The following is a 19,223-nucleotide window of genomic DNA, read 5'->3' as shown; positions in this document are numbered from 1 at the left end:
CATAAACCACATAAACATATTCACTAGAGGGAAACAGCACAGTGTCGTATTTTCCACAGTGATTAAGAGTCACCCCCTGCCTTCGCAGGGGGTTGGGCCCGCCACATTTCCACCAGGAGATAAACCTGAGTGACCTAGAGTGCTAAAGACTGATGCCTGTTTATCTTTTCAAATGCTATCCCCCCACTCCTTAACCCAGGAAGAAAGTCTTCATTGCTGGTGTATCTCTAACACGTGCTAATCTTCTTTTTAATAAGAAGGATAAGCCACTGTCTTCAGACCTGCAGTGAATGGTAGTAAGGCGCCAGGAGGGAGAATAGAGAAGGAGGCAAGAATGACACCCAGGAGAAGGGCAAGAGAACCCCAGGCAAGGAGGCTCTGGGATCTGGATTTCACCCAGCAACAAAATTTCAAAAATAGTTTTGGGGACAGGCGTACGTGGCCAACTTTTTGTTTTGCCAAGTAAGGATATTGAACTCACTATCTTGAGCTTATTTTTCTCATTTTGCCTTAGACTGGGGGAACGCTCATGTTTGAATACCTACTTGTGCATATCTGTGTACTGTCTGTGTCCCCCACCCCCTTAGACTAAGCCCAAGCACGGCACCTCGGAATTGCCTCTGCCTTCCACACAGAGGCTCCCCAGGATCCAGAAACCGCTGAAATAGACCAGACTGGATCCCCGATCTGAGGAGTATTCCATATTTCTCCTTTCACTTGAGAATGTTTTACACTTCCTTATCTTCCTATCTTCCTTCAGAGAATTTCTGTGAAATATCTTTTCTAGGGTGTTATAAAGCCATCTTAAAAAAAAGAAATCAACACTTTCTCCCCAGGAGTCACTTCAACCCTTGATAAGAAAGTAGTTTATGTGCTTCTGAAGGAAATGAATTCTAACTAAAAGGGCATTCCCACTTTCGGCCTGGGGGCCTGACCTGCAACAGCCAAGAACAGAGCTGCAAAGAGTGCCAAGGCCTTCTTCCTCGGGCAGAGCAGCCAAGGGGCAGACTTTCCAAGCCTTCGTCTTGAGAATACGCCACAGCCAGCCAGGATGACTGGGCTGAAGGGAATCAACTTGAAGGCTCTGGGCCAGACCCAGGGCTTTCAGCAACAAATAAGGATTTAGACCAGTTTAATTTCTGAATTCTTGGAAGACAAAGACCATGTATATTAAAGTGGTCAGCACGATGCCTGTTTGCCATGTGTAAACAGGCATTTAGTCAATTTTTTATGGCAATCGTGATAATGTTGATGAGAACAATGGGAGAAAAAAAAATAACCAAAGTCCTTTATCCCTTGAGAGGAGACTGGATCTGGCCTCATGACCCCTCACAGGTTATACCAAGAGCTTTCACAAGGCCTTCAACGCTGATATAGTTTGGATATCTGTCCCCACCCAAATCTCATGTTGAAATGTAATCGCCAATGTTGGAGGTGGGGCCTGGTGGAGGTGTCTGGGTCATGGGGGAGAAGCCCTCATGAGTGACTTGGGTCATCCCCTTGGTGATAAGTGTGTTCTCACTCTGAGTTCACATAAGTTCTAGTTGTTTGAAAGTGTGTGGCACCTCCCTTCACCTCTTGCTCCCATTCTCACCATGTGACGTGCCTGCCCTCACCTTGCCTTCTGCCATGATTGGAAGTTTCCTGAGGCCTCCTCAGAAGCAGATGCCACTGTGCTTCCTGTACAGCCTGCAGAACCATGAGCCAATTAAATCTCTTTTCTTATAAATTACCCAATCTCAGGTGTTTCTTTATAGCAGTGCAGGAGTAGACTAATACAAACAAGGGCTGTTTGTTGAATAAACAATGAATGAATTCTCATATTCATCTTATCTTTCAGTACACAAAAACAACTGGTTTAGAAATCTTTTAGATTAATTCTCACTTAAATAAAATATATATTTTAATCTTACTTCCACTTATCAGTCAGGATCATACATTCTTGGGTAATAAGAACCATAATAGTAATTTTAAGAGCTGCCACAGAATGAGTGTTTACTATCTTCCAAGTACTGGGCCAAGTACTTTATGAGAATGATTTTATTTAATTACCACAACACCGGCTGAGCGCAGTGGCTCACATGTATAATCCCAGCACTTTTGGAGGCCGAGGCAGGCGGATCACTTAAGGTCAGGAGTTTGAGACCAGCCTGGCCAACATGGTGAAACCCTGTCTCTACTGAAAATACAAAAATTAGCTAGGTGTGGTGATGCATGCCTGTAATCCCAGCTACTCAGGAGGCTGAGGCACAAGAATCACTTCAACCCAGGAGGCGGAGGTTGCAGTGAGCCAAGATCGAGCCATTGCACTCCAGCCTGGGTGAGAGAGCGAGACTCCATCTCAAAAAAAAAAAAAAAAAAAAAAAAAAAAAAATTACCACAACACCTCTACAAGATAAATATCCCTATCCCTATTTTACAGATGGGGAAATGGAGATTCAGACAGCTTACATCATTTTCTCAGAATGCACTCCTCAGAAATCCCATTCCAATCATGCAGCTGAAAGAGCAAGGACTGGGAGCTGAAACTGTGGCTGACGGCCTCACCCTGGCATCCACTGCCTCAGCCTGAAGATCTTGGGCCACTTCATTAAAACCCACCCTGCCATAAGCTACAGCTTTTAAGGTACACACACTTTAACTGGAGCTGCTGAAAACCTAGGCCAGTCCTCTTTCCTGGAAGCCTATGTTGTTTTCATTCAGTTTTAAAGCCTGTTCAGCCTTTATACCCTCTCTCTCGGGAGCCCTAACTTCAACCCCCAGGCCTTGGCACCACTGCAGCAAAGGACCCTGTTGCAAAGTCATTCTGCTGGATTAGACAAACCCATTTCTCTCAGGATAGTTAGTGCAATTCCAAAATGGCTTAGGATGAGCCAAAACTCTCAACTTGTTTTAAATAAAGCAAGCTCTCCAGAATCCCAGAGCTGTAGTCGGTGGTGGTAGTGTGATGAACACTGGTGTGAAGCTGTCCTCCCTTTCTGCAGATGTCTTTCTCTGTGATCTCTGTGGTCCTTAGTTTCTCTGTATTTAGAATACAAACTCTTACCTACCTCACAGAAATGATTGTAACAACCAAGTGGGATAGTACAAATGCTTTTTGAAAAACATTAAATGCCTTCTACAACTGAGATGTTAACATTAGACTTTTCCAATAGGACAGGTTATGGAAAATTCAACTAGGCATTTAGAAGGCCAAAGCATGGATCCAAAAACTCTCTCTGATACATATATGGTGATTTCCATTTAATTAACTGTTTCCAGGGAGCACCTAGAGCCATTATCAAAGGTGCTAACTGGGCAGCCAATGGGAAAACTCTTAACAGGTCTATGAGTCAGTCCTTTGGAAAGTTTTCGTCTTGTGTTTTAATATTCGGGCTCCATTTATGACTCAAGCATAACCTTCCTTGGTATTAAGTAACAAGGAACTGAGATTAATTGCCCAATTTTTAACTACATTTGGCCTGTTTGCATCCCATGTTGTAAGCACCCTACTAGGGCTGTAAGAACAAGGTATTTGTCACTGACTATTGTGAAAAAGCTTGGGCATCTGAACACTTTATGATCAGTAAAATACAGGATTCTAGCCTCCTAAGAGGCGGGCGGATCATGAGGTCAGGAGATCGAGACCATCCTGGCTAACACAGTGAAACCCCATCTCTACTAAAAATACAAAAAATTAGCCGGACGTGGTGGCGGGCGCCTGTAGTCCCAGCTACTTGGGAGGCTGAAGCAGGAGAATCGCTTCAACTCGGGAGGCGGAGGTTGCAGTGAGCCTAGACCGTGCCATTTCACTCCAGCCTGGGCAAGAAGAGCAAAACTCTATCTCAAAAAAAAAAAAAAAAAAGAAAAGAAAAAAATGGTTTGAGAACATCACAGGAAACCATGCTGAACTCAGTGTGTTGACTTTTACACCCTATAACCTGGCCAGCTGGCTCTATGTCTCGAAGCATCAGACTCCATTTTGAACATGGATTTCTTTTTTCCTTTCCAGAGTCTCTCATTTTCTCCATTGTATTCATTCAGAGGGGAAAAAAAAGACCTCATAAATGTCATTTCATATTCCAAGCAATTTGCTATAGGCAACTACACCATTACTTTGTACAAATAAATTTACATAAATCATTATTAGAATGTTTTATCTTGGCAACATTATTTGGTTCCCAGAACACAAATTAAATGCATGCTTAAAGCAGAATATTTTAAAGTTATTCCTATATTGTTTATGAGACAGGATTAGAAATTTCCATCTAATTTTTCTTTCATAATGGAATTCCTTTAGTTTTCTTTGTACGTTTAGAAACCATATGTATAATTTTCTGGGGGGTTTCTTGAAGCAAGCCATGCAGTAGATGACTGTGCCACATTTCGTTCATTTTTCAGCTGCTGTTCCCTTTGATTTTGTGGGTTTGGTTTTGAACACTGATTAGGAAGGCCAGGAACCAGGGGAATTGCAATACAGACTCCTAAGTAGATGGCTTTTTGTTTGATAATATTCTGCACATAAACTGGTCTTTGATTGTGGTTAAGCTTTATTTATTTATTTTTTTAATAAACAAATGTGTAAATAAACTCCCTGCACTCAGTTTCTCCTGGCTGTTTGGGTTGGGAAGGGGCCTGTTTGGATTCTCTGCACAGCACATGGCAAGTCTTCACTGGCTGGAGTTTTACTCCACCCTAGATTTCAAAATAAAATCTTTTCCATGTAAAATGCAGCGCCCACTTTTAAAACAAGCTGCACTTGTCAACATCAGGGTAGGGAGTGGTGGCAGGGGACCGGACGGGAAGTCAGCAGACACGCACGTCAGTGAGGCCTGCTGTTGCTGGCTCTGGAAAACGACATAGTGACTTCCCGGCTCGTCTTCTCATTGGTGTCGCAAAGGGCTGGACTCCTGGCTCACAGCTGGAACTTTCTACCAGTATGTGGTCTGAGAACAGATTCCAGGGCCACTGTCAAGGAAGTGGGGCCCCATGAGGTCAAGGGGGCAATACTCAAAAACGGGGAGTGAGGCAACCCCGTGGAGGGCTTAAGAACACAGATTCTAATAGTCAGGGTTCAAATCAACACACCAAATCAACCACTTACTACCTGTGTGACTGAATAATTCAAACCTTTCTGCATCTCTGTTGCCTCATCTAAAAATGAAGAGATTATGCATACATACCTATCAGTCTTATTTTGGGGATTAAATGAAGCAACGCAACAAAAAGCTGAGAAGAGTGTCTGACTCTTAGAAGAGGCTCAATAAACAGTAGCTAACATTAATCTTAAAGGATGACCAGTGGAGTCAAGCTAGGGCGATCATATCATTTATGGTCTAAACCAGGATATTTCTGGGTGTGAAAGGGAAGACTGTATGGTAATTATATTGGGTCAACTGGCGTATGCTAGGACAGTCCCAGGCATACTGCACCTAGCCCATACCATTCAAGACTCAATAAAGAAATTTATTTTTTGCTTACAATTATATATTGCATATTTTACAATTTGTTACTCCTTTTAAAGTTCTTTCATACACTTTATTTGAACTTTTCTTAAAATGTGTGAAAATGTAGGACTGAATTAATTACCCCTTAATAATACGCAAACAAAGGCACAAAAAAAGTATAGACTTTCCCGTAGTGACCCAGTGTTGCTGAGCAGTGAGGGACAGTATCCCATGAGCTCCTCCATACTTCACGGCCTCCTGCCAGAGAGACAGGCTCATGTGACTAGCCCTGACCAATGGCCTGTCACCTCTAGTCTCAAGCACTGAAGCATGTGTGTGCAGCTGGGCACAATGGCTCACACCTGTAATCCCAGCACTTTAGGAGGTCAAAGACAGAGGATTGCTTAAGCCCAGAAGTTTGAGACCAGCCTGAACAACATAGCAAGACCCTGACTCTACACAAAATTTTAAAAACGAGACTACAGCATGCCTGTAGTCCCAGCTACTCAGGAAGCTCAGACAGGAGGATCCCTTGAGCCCAGGAGTTCAAGGCTGCAGTGAGCCATGATCATGCCACTGCACTCCAGCTGGAGCAACAGAGCAAAACCCTGTCTAAAAAAATGAATGGAGCTGGGCATGGTGGCTCACACCTATATAATCCCAGCACTTTGGGAGGCTGAGGCGGGTGGATCACTTGAGGCCAAGAGTTCAAGACCAGCCTAGCCAACATGGCGAAACCCTGTCTCTACTAGAAAATAAAGAAATTAGCTGGGCATGGTGGCACATGTCTGTAATCCCAGCTACTCAGGAGGCTCAGATGGGAGGATCCCTTGAGCCCAGGAGTTCAAGGCTACAGTGAGCCATGATCACACCACTGCACTCTAGCTGGGGCAACAGAGCAAGACCCTGTATGGAAAAAAAAAAAAAAGAATGGAGCCAGTACAGTGGCTCACACGTATAATCCCAGCACTTTGGGAGACCAAGGTGGATGGATCACGTGAGGCCAGGAGTTCAAGACCAGCCTGGCCAACATGGCAAAACCCCATCTCTACTAAAAATACAAAAATTAGCCAGGTGCGGTGGCACGCTTCTGTAATCCCAGCTACTCGGGGGGCTGAGGCAGGAGAATCGCTTGAACCCAGGAGGTGGAGGTTGCAGAGAGCCGAGATTGCGCCATTGCACTCTAGCCTGGGAGACAGAGTGAGACTCTGTCTCAAAAAAGAAAAAAAAATGGTTGCACGTTCTCAACTCTTTCCTTCACATGTTGTAGCAGCCAGGAAGCCATGTTTGGAGATGTAGATATCACAAGATGGAAGAGGCCTGGGACCTCAAAGTACTGGATGCAAGAGAGCAACACTGGCCCAATCCCAACTCTGGGCAAATGAGACATAAGCTTTTGTTGCACGAAGCCCCTGAGATGTAGGGTGTACTTTTTTTAAGTAGTCCCAGGTTGGAATGCAATAGCACGATCTCAGCTCACTGCAACCTCCACCTCCCGGGTTCAAGTGATTCTCCTGCCTCAGCCTCCCGAGTTGCTGGGATTACAGGCACCCACCATCACGCCCAGCTAATTTTTGTATTTTTGTAGAGACGGGGTTTCACCATGTTGGCCAGGCTGGTCTTGAACTCCTGACCTCAGGTGATCCGCCTGCCTTGGCCTCCCAAAGTGCTGGGATTACAGGCGAGAGCCACCGCACCCAGCCTGGGTGTACTTTTTACCCTAATATACTACTGCCTGCCCTGGCTCAGCCGGTTAGTAAGATTAGAACCCACATCTTTTACTATAGTTTTCATTCAACAGTATCATAAAATGCTACCAGATTGGGAAAAAGCATTGCCAAGATTAAATGCCATAGCTTACTCATGGTAAGCCTTCAAAGCTTACTTGATTTAAAACAAAATATTTATTTGGTTTAAAATAAAATCGTTCACACCCAGAGCCAAGTAAAAAGAAAAAAGTTCCAAAATGCAAGGTTTGTTTTAATTTGGTGCTGATTTATTCCAACATTTAGGTTAATCCAAGAAGTCTGGATGCCTCATCTTACAGACAACCCTAAGACGAAATGGCCTCATGTTGCATCTAGGTTTTATTTTAAGTTAAAGAGATGAATGGAAATATCCAACTAGAGTGTGACCAATTTGCTATCTCACTCCAGAAAATCCCCCCTTCTGCTCTTTCCTATTCTAATCCTACTCATCCTTTCAACCTATTTTCTTAATGGGGAGAAAGCTCCACACATCAAATTTCGCAAACACTTATGTCACACAATTGCCTAGGCCAGGAGTTGGTAAGCTTTTCCCATAAAAGACCATAGGGTAAATATTTCATGGTTTCCATTGCACTTATTTAACTCTGCCATTGTAAGGGCAACAACTGCCATAGACAATCCAGAAATGAACAAACATGGCTCTGTTTCAATAACATTTTATTTAGGGACACTGAAATTTGCATTCCATATACATTTCATGAGGCACAAAATTTTATTCTTTTAATTTTTCCCAACCACTGAAAAATGTGAAAACCATTCTTAGTACATTGGCGATGCACAGACAGGCGGCAGGCAGTACTTGGTCCCTGGGCCGACTGTGGTTTACCAACCCTTGGCCTGGGCTTAGGATGGGTGGCAACAATCTATTAGGCAATTTCTGCAGTGGGAGGAGAACACAAATACTGCTATTCTAGTTCTTCCACTTCCTGGTGGCTGGTGATCCCAGGCTATGATTCCAGAAGGCCCAAGCTTCTGCACACCTGTGTGCAGGAAGGCAGATGGTACGTGGCCAGGGAGGACCCAACAGGCAGCGAGCGGGGTCTCAGCTGGCAACTCTCAGTAGCACGTTTAAGACCCAGGACAGGCCAGGTGTGGTGGCTCATGCCTGTAATCCCAGCACTTTGGAGAATGTGCCTTGGGATGCCAAGGCAGGAGGATCACTTGAGGTCAGGAGTTCAAGACCAGCCTGGCCAATATGGTGAAACACCGTCTCTACTAAAAATACAAAAATTAGCCGGGCGTGGTGGCGGACGTCTGTAGCCCCAGCTACTCAGGAGGCTGAGGCAGGAGAACAGCTTCAACCTGGGAGGCGGAGGTTACAGTGAGCAGAGATGGCGCCGCTGCAATCCAGCCTAGGTGACAGAGCAAGACTCTCTCAAAAGAAAAAAAAAAAAAAAAAAAAAAGACCCAGGGCAGTGAAAGCCACCACTGCTTCCACCAGCTTAACAAAGGGCAGACCTGGGGGAGAGTGAGGGGTGGACAGGATCCACTGCACCATACCCAAATTAATCAGGGCACTTGGCTCCCATCCCTGACTACAGCCCCAGCCCTCCCCCTTGAGACCCTCCCTGAATTCTGGCTTTCAGAACTCTCTGGATGAGCTCCCAGCCTTACTTTATAAATGTGTGTTCTTAACTTATGCTTCCTCCCCTGCAGCTCCACTTCTCAGAATCGCCCCTTGTGAATTACCAGGAATTGACCTCACAGAGCTCATCCCAGGGCCCTGACAAGCCCCAAAGGCCAGACAGAGCTCGGAGGGGAGGATGGCAGGTGTGTGAGAGAAGAGTAAATAATCAGGTAGACAGGCAGAGGCAGGGTGTGGACAGGCCCAGAGAAGCAGAAAAGATCAGCAAAGCAGTGGCCAAGCCAGGGTGGGTCAACAGAAACCACTGTCCCAGCAGGACAGTGCCAGCCAAAGCCCCTCTGCAATGGGAAGGTGGAGTTTCCTCAACAGGCTCCACTCCAGGATCCTTAAGGGACCCCTGAAGGGGAGTCTGGTTCTGGGTGGGGCAGAAGATCTGGGTCCTCTAGACCTTCTGATGGAGGCAGTCAGGCCCTCAACTGCCTGCGTTCACGGTGGGTTCATTCCTGTCTTCCCCTCAAGGCTCAATGCCACGCCTCTTCCTTCTGCCTGGCTAAATGATCCACAGTGACAAAGCCCAACTGAGGCCCTCCCTGGTCCCTGAATTCTTCCCTAATTATTTCAATCCCAATCCTCAAAGCTTCTCCATTCCCTGAACCAAGGAACTACCACCAGCTCATAGCCCCGGCCCTATGCTCAGCACCATCTGCCATTTTCTTATGAGTGAGTCAACTTTGCCTAAACTGTAGGCTGAGGATAGGAGCCAGCCTTCTACTTTTTCATCCCCACCTGTTCCAAGAACACACAACAGATACTCAATACTTATTGAACTCAACTAAAAGTACAACATTAGAAAGATTAATACAATTAAAGTAAAACATGAGATTGTGGCAACAAAAATAATTTAGAAGCTAATTTCTATGTGAAAATTCCCAGCAATGTTCCGGTGGCTTTGTATTTCTACGACTCCCACCAGAATTTTAAATAAAGATGTGATTCAATGTTTTTAATCATCTTAATGCCTAAATTGGATTGACCACATTGTCAAGTCTGATCAGCTGCATAAATTGATCATTAAGAAGATTGGGGGGAGGTGGGGGAGGATACCAGTTGATGGAGAAATAATCAATTTGGCATTTGCATTTAAATATAGCTTTGGCATTTCATTTATTCAATGCAATCTACGTAAAGCATGGCGAGCTGGGGAAGGCAGTGTGATTACCTGAGTCGGAATGGGTCCAGGAAACCGAGGTCAGCATTGCTCCCGTCACAGAAAGGACAGAGGGGCCTCCATAATCACGAGAATGCTGGTCTTCTAGAGGCTGCTGGAAAGGAGCAGTAGGAAGTCAGAATTAAGCAGAAGCAGCAGAGAGAGCCCTTGCAACCACAATGGATGTCATCTCTGGCCTGACTCTAGAAAATGACGCACTTCAGTGAAAAAGCCAATTGTAACAGTACCTCTTTATTTCTTGGATCGTTATTAAAAGACTGGATCTTTCACGAGGGAGTGTTTTTGAAACTGTCTCATGGGGCATAAGAAGATCCAGAAATTTGAAAATACATGCCATCTCAATATGAGATTATTTTATTTTGCTACAACTGCCATTGAGACATTTGTGAGATCATTTTATGTACTACAGCTGCTACTCAAACACTTGTCTACATAAAGGAAAAACATCAGAGCACCCACAAGCGCTCAAGGCCAGCATTCCACCCCATGGACCAGCCTTGATCCACTGGGTAGACCAAGTGTACAGGCTGCAAAGTCAACGACTCTATTGTTGTAAAATGAAATGTCTCTGGCTCTACTCCTCACTAAATGGGCTGCAAGTTATCAGGCCATGGTTAACGAATAATCTTGCAAAATAGGAAAGCTGGTACGTGAGACAGATTGCATAATAATCTCTGAAGAAGATATCTTTTTAACCGGGGCCTCAAGGATAACAAATCAATGAACCCTCTAATGAAAAGAATGGTATTAACCTATGCACTGTAGTCTGAGAATGTTAGGAGTATATTAATCAGATCGGCGGTTCCCAAACTGTGGGTCTTGGAATAGCAGCATCAATATTGACTGAGAGTTTGTTGGAAATGCAAATTCTTGGCCCCTACCCAATATCTACTGAGTTAGAATATATTATCCAGAAGTAGGGCCCAGAAATCTGTGTTTTAACAAGCCCTCCAAGTAATTCTGATGTACCTTAGATCATTAATTTATCCACCCATACAAAGACATTCTGTTGTAAAATAAAATCACCCTACTCTACTTTGTGTTTAAGCTCCTATAAGGACAAAGCATAGAGTTAGGGATCGCACCATGGAGGGATGAAGAGTCAGAGATGATAAAGAACCGGCCCTCGAGAAACATATTGTCCACTATGGAAAATAAGACACATACGCAAGCAACTCAAATACTGGCAGATACTGGCAGACCGTGTTATTTCTCCTAACGGCTGGAGAGTGTCAAGACAAAGGAGACATTTGTTTCCGTTTGGGGTGAGGAGTGGGGGGTGCCACAAAAGGAAGGCATCATGAAGACAATAATAATGGCCTTGAGATTAGGACAGAATTTTAACAACAACAAAAACCAGACAGCAACCGAAGCAAAGGCCCAGAGGTTGGAAAGCATGAGGGCTATTCGGGGGCATGGGGTAACCAGGTCTGGCTGATACAAGAGAAACCTGAAGGTGATCTGAGTGAGACAAGGTTACTTCCAAGTGCAGACAGGTAAGAGCTAGGGGCTCTTTTTTTTTTTTTTTTTGAGACAGAGTCTCTCTCTGTTGCCCAGACCAGAGTGCAGTGGCACAATCTCAGCTCACTGCAACCTCTGCCTCCCAGGTTCAAGCGATTCTCCTGCCTCAGCCTCCCCAGTAGCTGGGATCACAGGAGCCCGCTACCACACTGGGCTAATTTTTGTATTTTTAGCACAGACAGGGTTTCGCCATGTTGGTCAGGCTGGGGGCTCCTCTTTTTCATTAAAGACCACCGAGCAGGCACCAGTGGCTTATGTTTAATTAATGTCTGGGCCAGGCATGGTGACTCATGCCTGTAATCCCAGCACTTTGGGAGGCCGAGGTGGGCACACCGCTTGAGCCCAGGAGTTCAAAACCAGCCTGGGCAACAGGGCAAAACCCCATCTCTACAAAAAATACAAAACAAAACAAAAAAATAGGTGTAGTGGTACACACCTGTAGTCCCAGCCACCTAGGAGGCTGAAGAGGGAGGAGCATCTGAACTTAGAGGTCAAGGCCACAGTGAGCCATGATGGTGCCACTGCCCCATCTCAAAAAAAAAAAAAAATCTACATCCAGTTTACTTTTCTGTACTTTTGGCAGTGCATTTTCTAGAGGGAAGAACCGCAACTGCTTCAAGGATTAACAGCAGAAGGTTTGTCCAGGAGGAAGAATTCACACACAAAATTTTAAAGTAGGTACAAGAATCTGGAAGTCACAGTTGCCTCGGGCCATTCTGCAAAGGGGCAAAATGTTACCACGCCTCGACAGCCCCTGAGGACATCTCTGGTTTTAGCTTTCAAAAAATACTGTCACTCAAGTTGAGAGGGGTATGACTCAGTCTCCAAAAAAGTTAAATTAATACATCTCCAATTAGAGGAAAAAATGCTTTTCATGATCAAATTGGTATGGCTTTGCTTCTAGAAAATGGACATAAATAGATTTTATTTCTTGATGTTGGTAGGTGAACAAGGCGGTACTGAAAATGTTTTTCATGTCACACCAAGACTCGGATTGAAATGAAGCCGGATTCAGAATTGGCAGTCTCTGCTTACCCATGCCAGCTTCGCCACTCAACTTTCTGAGTCATTATGGACGAGGCATAAACCCCCTGAACCTCAGTTTTTCACCTATCAAGAAAAAGAGGCACCAACCTACCCCACCTTCTTGGAAATTTAAATAAGAAAATAGAAACGAAGTTGCTGTGAAAATTATAAAGTGCAATACTATATAGAGGTATAGAATTATCCTCCTCATCGAGGCATTTGGCTACTAATTAACACTTGTTATCCTACTGGCCTTTGAAAATATAAAAGCAACATGTTTCTGATGCCCTTGAGATTCTCCTTTTAAATATTTGTAGATACAGCAGTTCTGAGGAACAAACTTGGCATCAACCAAACCATTCTCCCAAAAAGCATTTCAAGGTAAATCTTTTACTTGTAATTAAAAATTTTTTTTGTATTCCTCTAACCACGATAGAGCATCCAGTTATCTTTTAGCAGCTCCTGGTGAGCACAACTCAGTCTTCAGCAACACCGACATATATGATGGCAATAATTTATCATCTCTGCAGTCGTTTAGTCCCAGATGGACCATTTACTAATTTATTTCCATATGTAACTGGCAGAGAGATTAATCAGGCTTCCAACTCCAAAACCTGAATTGTGCTTTATTCCCTTAACAGGCTAACTCTGGGCAGAAGAGGCACAGATTTACACAGAAACCAAGAGTTCCTCTTAAAAAGCCTGTCAGCCTCAGACGCAAGCCTTACACACACACACACACACATGCATGCACACACTTGAACACATCTTTCTTGAGACAGCTTGCTCCTATGTCAGCTTGGAGGGCTGGTTCTTTCCTCAGATCCTCATGGACTCCACACAGGAGCTGTGTCTGATACAACTGCAGGCAGGAGTAAAACGTAATGCCAAATGCAGTAAAGTTGCAGCCACATTCCCCTCCCTGTCTGCAAGGTCGGAAGCTCAGATTTCTGAAAATGAAGAGATCTTTTTGCCATGGTGCTGCGACCAGCTGGCCCAGCGATGCGGTGCCCAGGCGCTGGGAGGCATGTGCTTGCTTTTTTCCACTCTTTTTAAGGGTCTGAACTTGACTGAATTCAGCAGCTGCCGTGTCCTCAACGATGGCTAATGAATTGTTAGCTTTGCTCCCGGTTCCCCTGAGCTCAACTCCCAGTCCACTTTTGTTTTTAATTCTATCCCAATGATATCAGTGTTTAGCAAAGAGTGGTGAACGGATTGTTGTTGGATGATGGTGTTTACATATAGAAAGCAAGCCAGACATGGGCAGAAAGCACCAGCTGATTCCTGATGCCTTAAGTGGAACCCAAGGCCATGCCAAGAAGGCCTGGCAGACAGGAGCATGTGGAGGTATTGTCGGCTAAGCTAAGTTCACATACCTGGGGCGCTAACCAACCCTCTCGCTTTGAAGAAGTCACTTGACAGTTCAGGTTTAAAATTCTCTCCCCTATAATATGAATTTAGCTCCCTGAAGTTCCTTCTGGCTCTAAAATCTAGTGATTCTATGAATATGAAAAAGATCAGCCATTCACCTGGTTTGTTCCATGAGTTTAGCCGATGACAAACAGCAGGAAGTTTGGAAGCATCTGAAAGTGGCTGAATGGGTCCAGATGCTTTTGGTGCTGTGACAGACACAGCCTTTGGAATCTCAGCAGCCAACAGATTCCTTTTGCTCAAAGAACAGAAGCATCTGACGACTGGTCCACAATGTATATCTTTACAAGGTTTTAAGAATTCAATTAAATACAACAGTTCCATTACAGTATTATTCTAGGTATGGCGAATCCTACAAAAGTACATACATCATGGCCCTTGTCTTTAATACATTTACGTATTAGTTAAGGAGATACACTGCTAATCATTTTTGGTTTTTTTGAGATAGCGTTTCGCCCTTGTGGCCCAGGCTGGAGTGCAATGGCGCAATCTCGGCTCACCGCAGCCTCCGCCTCCCGGGTTCAAGTGATTCTCCTGCCTCAGCTGGGATTACAGGCATGCGCCACCACCCCTGGCTTTTTTTTTTTTTTTTTTTTTTTTTTTTTTTTTTTTTTTTAAAGTAGAGACAGGGGTTTCTCCACATTGGTCAGGCTGGTCTCGAACTCCCAACCTCAGGTGATCTTCCCGCCTCAGCCTCCCAAAGTGCTGGGATTACAGGCGTGAGCCACTGCGCCCGGCCACTGCTAATCTTAATACAATGCAATATGTGCTATAATCATTGACAAAGAAATGGTTAAGTGAACGTGGAGGATGGAGAAATCATTTCAATGCAAGGGGGAGATCTGTAAGGTTTTACAGAGGAAGCAGAATTTAAGCTGGGCCTTGCAAAGCAAAGATGGGACTATAGGTATCCGGACAGAGGTAACGGTGAGAGCAAAGGCCTGTGTGCTTTCAAGTGTGGTCGGGGCACAGTATTCAGGACCCAAGGACAGGGGCATAGGATGCCCAAGGAAAAGAAGACACAGTGAGATGAGAAGCTGGAAAGAAACTCGAAGTGGAAAGCCCTGTATGCCAACCTTTCATCCTGTGGTCTTTGGGAATCTTCAGAAGTTCTGGGCAATGGAGACTCCAGATGAGCTCTGCCTCGGGAGGTTTATTCGGACCATTTTACCACCATTTATGACTGGGAATAAGATCCGTCTGTACCTTCATGTTTCTCTTAGTCATTCCACCTTGCCACTATTTGGGAATCCCTCAAATTTATTTTTTTTTCTAAATCAATTTCCTGGCCCTTTGAATGGAAGCGATTGAGTTTCCTCTAAGTACTGCCAAGATTTCACATTCCAATGATGAGTTCGGCCTAGCGCTTTACATTTAGGTTCATGTGTTTTTCTATTCTTACAAAAGAGTTAAAATAGCATAGACGGGTGTTTTGTTTTGGTTTCTTTCTACACTGGAAAATATTTCTGTATGATGAAAAAAATACACAAACGTCCTAACTGTTGGAAGGGCCTGCTCCAGCACTCCCCAAAAAACAAAAGTTGAACTAGTCATCCAAGTAGTTCACTGAAACTTTTTTGATCTCCAGTGTCAGAGTCCAGGTTATTGAGCCCAAGTTTTCCAAGGTCCTTCAAGCACAATAACAGAACGTCATGTAAACTGTCTCCTACCAATGCTATTTGGTCCCCTCAGCCTGGGGGAGCCAAGCACACGTGGTATCATGCAGCTTTCACACGGAGAAGTCCCAGGATACATGGGGCACACACCAGGCAAGCTAGGGCATGGGGACGGAGGTCTGCCCTCCCACCCACCCCAAAGATGGGTCTTAAAACTCCACTGAAGTGGGGGGTACAAGTGGGCAGAGCAGCTCGTCCTCTGAGAATGGAGCTGCCTTCGGTATGAGCCACCATTAAAAAGTTTCCCAAGGTTCGCACCTATAATCTCAGCACTTTGGGAGGCTGAGGCGAGAGGATGGCTTGAGCCCAGGAGCTTAAGATCAGCCTGGAAAATATAGTGAGGTCTTCTAGTTGGGCATGGTGGTATATGCCTGTTGTCCTGGCTACTTGGGAAACTGAGGCAGAAGGATCGCTAGAGCCCAGGAGGCAGAGGTTGCAGTGGGGCTAGATAGCACCGCCGCACTCTGGCCTGGGTGACAAAGTGAGACCCTGTCTCAACAAAATAAAATAAAACCAAAAAACAACTCCCATAGAAGATACAAATTTCAATTCCCATCTCTGGATTGCTCAGACTACACATGGGCATATATGGAAAGCTTCAACATTCATTTATCAACTTATTTAGAAAGGCACATTGTATCTACCCACTGGGGTGTGGTGCATTCCAGGGTTCAAGTCCCTGGTTTAGAATCCAAAACCTGTCCTAGCCCTCCACATGCGCGGGTGCTCGGAAGTTCCGAGCCCCTCAGAGGTATTCTCTTAACACCTAATCAAATAATGACTATGAAGAATAATATGCAGTACATACTGTAGATAGTTCCCTGTGCACATAAAAAAATAGTCTCATACAGCCCAAAGAGCTGTCTGCATCGCTTTTTCTAAAAGTCCACCTATGGTCGGAAAACTAACCTTCTTCAAATGAATAGATTAGCTTAAATTACCATGCCATTTTACATTCTCTTCACTGATACATGAATAATAAAACTATGAGGTAAATGTAGGCTTAAATCGAATAATGGGCATAAATAAAAAAATTTTTGACATTAAAAACTCAGTGGAAATTGAACTACAAGATACTTGAAAGCTTCCACAATCACAACGTGCACATTGAAATCCATTAACCTAATACCTAGGCTGCTATTCAAAAGTAGGGGTCTAGCAGGCAAATAAATACTCATTTGAACACTCCTCCTAAATTACTGTACAATTTGGTTGCAAAGTCACACACTTACAAAGTCTATCATCTTTACTTGGTTGCTCTGTAACCAACACTGAAGTCATATAAGGTTACATGTGGCAGCATGAGATCAACACAGATACCAGCAAATGGTACTAAAAAGTAGCAGCAAATGTCAAAGACAAACCAGGGTCAGCTTGGAGAGAATGAGATATTTACATAAGCTTTCAGAAAAGACAATGGAGCCCCGATTTCCCCTTAACTGCACACCTAATCAACCTCTCTGCTCCTCACCTGATCATTCTGATATAAAAGCAATTTCTACAGTGATACATTCAAAGACCTTAGTTGCCATAAACTCAGCAGCTGTTAAAAAGATTCTGTTGCACATTCGATTTGCTTTAAGACTCAGCTATTTCCAACCAAAGCTTTCATTTCTTATCCATCACTACCCCCCTCCAAAAAAAAAAAATAGCTTCATTAACAATATCCTTCTTTGATATGTCATCTGCCAAGGCCATTCTCTTACCTTTGTAACTCACATTTTTTTCATTTGAGGATATTTACCCAAGCAAGGACAATTGTTTGACTGGAATCTTGCAACTTTCAACTTTGCCCAGATTTTGCCATCATGCAGAAGGGGAATGCCGCAACCCCCGACACATCGTTTGGTTGAGCTAATACACATCTGAATCCAGAGCTATATTTTAAATTCTTTTACACTTACTTAATATAGTGCATGCCGCCTGTCCACTGATGCGATATCAGAAACCTGCAAGCTACTATTTCTGCAACTGTGTCACTGTAGATAGTCTGAAACATGTACGTAGCTGTTGCCATGGAAACAAACACAGCTAGGGTAGAGTGCCACGCTGTGTTAATTCCTTCACCCATGAACCCCAGGGGAATGCTAACATTCATCTTCTTTCTCCTTTAGTCTCACACTGCTTTAATATTTTTTTAGCATTATCAAATGATGTACTAAATACATATGGTACACCTGAAAATACGGATGGCTGAAATGAGCCGTGGTACCAACCTAGCCTGCCGGCTGTCTGCTTAAGGTGGTACAGCTCTGCAATGGATCCTTTCCTGAACTTCTCCTGGGAGAAATAAAGAACTTTGTCTTTCTTTTAAAACGGTGTGGAAAGGACAGAAAAGGTGAGCATCTTGTCTCCCCTAAGAAGAACAGTTATCCTGGAATTGCACCAGAATAAAGATGCTATCAGAAATGTACCTTCTCAGTTCTCTGAAAGGCAGAGGGAGGCCTTGCAAACTTTCTGAAGTGGATCCAAGCTAAGAGTTGTTCTCCCTTCCAAGTAGAGCTGCATTAGCAGGCTATAAACCCAATAGTTTTAATTAGGCAAAAGCATAAACCCTTAACAAGGGATTCATCTGTCCCCACTAGGTCTTTATTCCTAAACCCATGCAAGAAGGTATTAAAATGAGTGAGTAGGCAATGAGATGGAAATCTGCCATTATTCAGAAAGAAATTGTGATTTTCCTGGAATTTGAACATTCTCTTTTTTGCTTCAAGTTCATCTCTCTGCCCTTATCAATGCTTGGACCTGTGGAGAAAAGTCAAACTCTTCCACTGCACCTAAAAGCCAAAATGTATGGTTATTGGTGCACTGGGCCACCTTCTCATTATTCAACTGGTAAGCCGCTTTAAATATTGGGGTTATACTCATCACCGTAGACAAAAGTAAGCTGTTCAAAATCTTAATTACATCATATCCCTTGGGCTGGTTGATAATATTCAATCTAGATGAAAATGGCCACGTTTTAGATTTGCATGCTGATGTGTTTCACTTGAATACAATTTTCGCACTAAACAATCAATTGTAGGCTTTAAAAGTGCAGCTCTGTGACCCTCAACTGGCATATTTTAAAGAAACCACTACTTTATTTGTGGGGATTATGGCAAAATTAGCCTAGAAAAAATGAGCAAACTTTTCCTGTTATTTTCCTAAATTGAAACATGCTTGCCTATTTACTATGATAATAATAATAAATTCACTCCTAAAATAAAGCAGAACAGGAAATGGATATATACACACCTTACTGGTTAAAGAAATTCATCACTTTTTAAAAGCAATCTCAAAAAGATGTTAGGGTCCAGTAGAAAACCTAGTCTTCAAGTATTAGCAGGGCAGGTAAGGATTACCTTTTAACTAATCACGACCAGTACTCGTAAACTTCAGAGGCAGAACCACAGCAATGAAAACTGCAGTCCCTTCCATTAACTTTACATTTCTGCCTCTTATTTGCTTCAAGTTCAAACTCTGCCATTATCAATGCCCTTACATTCCTCTAGTATCAGAAAGCATTTTGACATAGGTTATTTCATTTGACTGTCATGAGAGTTCCACGAATTAGCTTGG

At 43.7% G+C, this 19,223-nt stretch overlaps 1 protein-coding gene across 2 annotated transcripts in view; it reads right to left on the bottom strand.

Annotated features, from left to right (window-relative positions):
- The window catches only part of FOXN3 (forkhead box N3), a 461,477-nt gene that overhangs the window by 320,404 nt on the left and 121,850 nt on the right, over nucleotides 1–19,223 (bottom strand). Inside the window, exons 1-2 of one of the 2 annotated variants that reach the window (XM_030802814.1) lie at nucleotides 17,567–17,599; nucleotides 10,000–10,102 (exon numbers count right to left, since the gene is read on the bottom strand). The gene's annotated coding sequence lies outside the window, so the exon portion shown is untranslated. Of the gene's footprint in view, nucleotides 1–9,999; nucleotides 10,103–17,566; nucleotides 17,600–19,223 lie in introns of those variants that run through there. The other variant, XM_012498097.2, reaches the window with a different exon arrangement.

This window comes from Nomascus leucogenys, chromosome 22a, assembly GCF_006542625.1.
Source record: "Nomascus leucogenys isolate Asia chromosome 22a, Asia_NLE_v1, whole genome shotgun sequence".
Classification (NCBI taxonomy): Eukaryota; Metazoa; Chordata; class Mammalia; order Primates; family Hylobatidae; genus Nomascus; species Nomascus leucogenys.
This window is presented reverse-complemented; position numbering and strand designations above follow the sequence as displayed.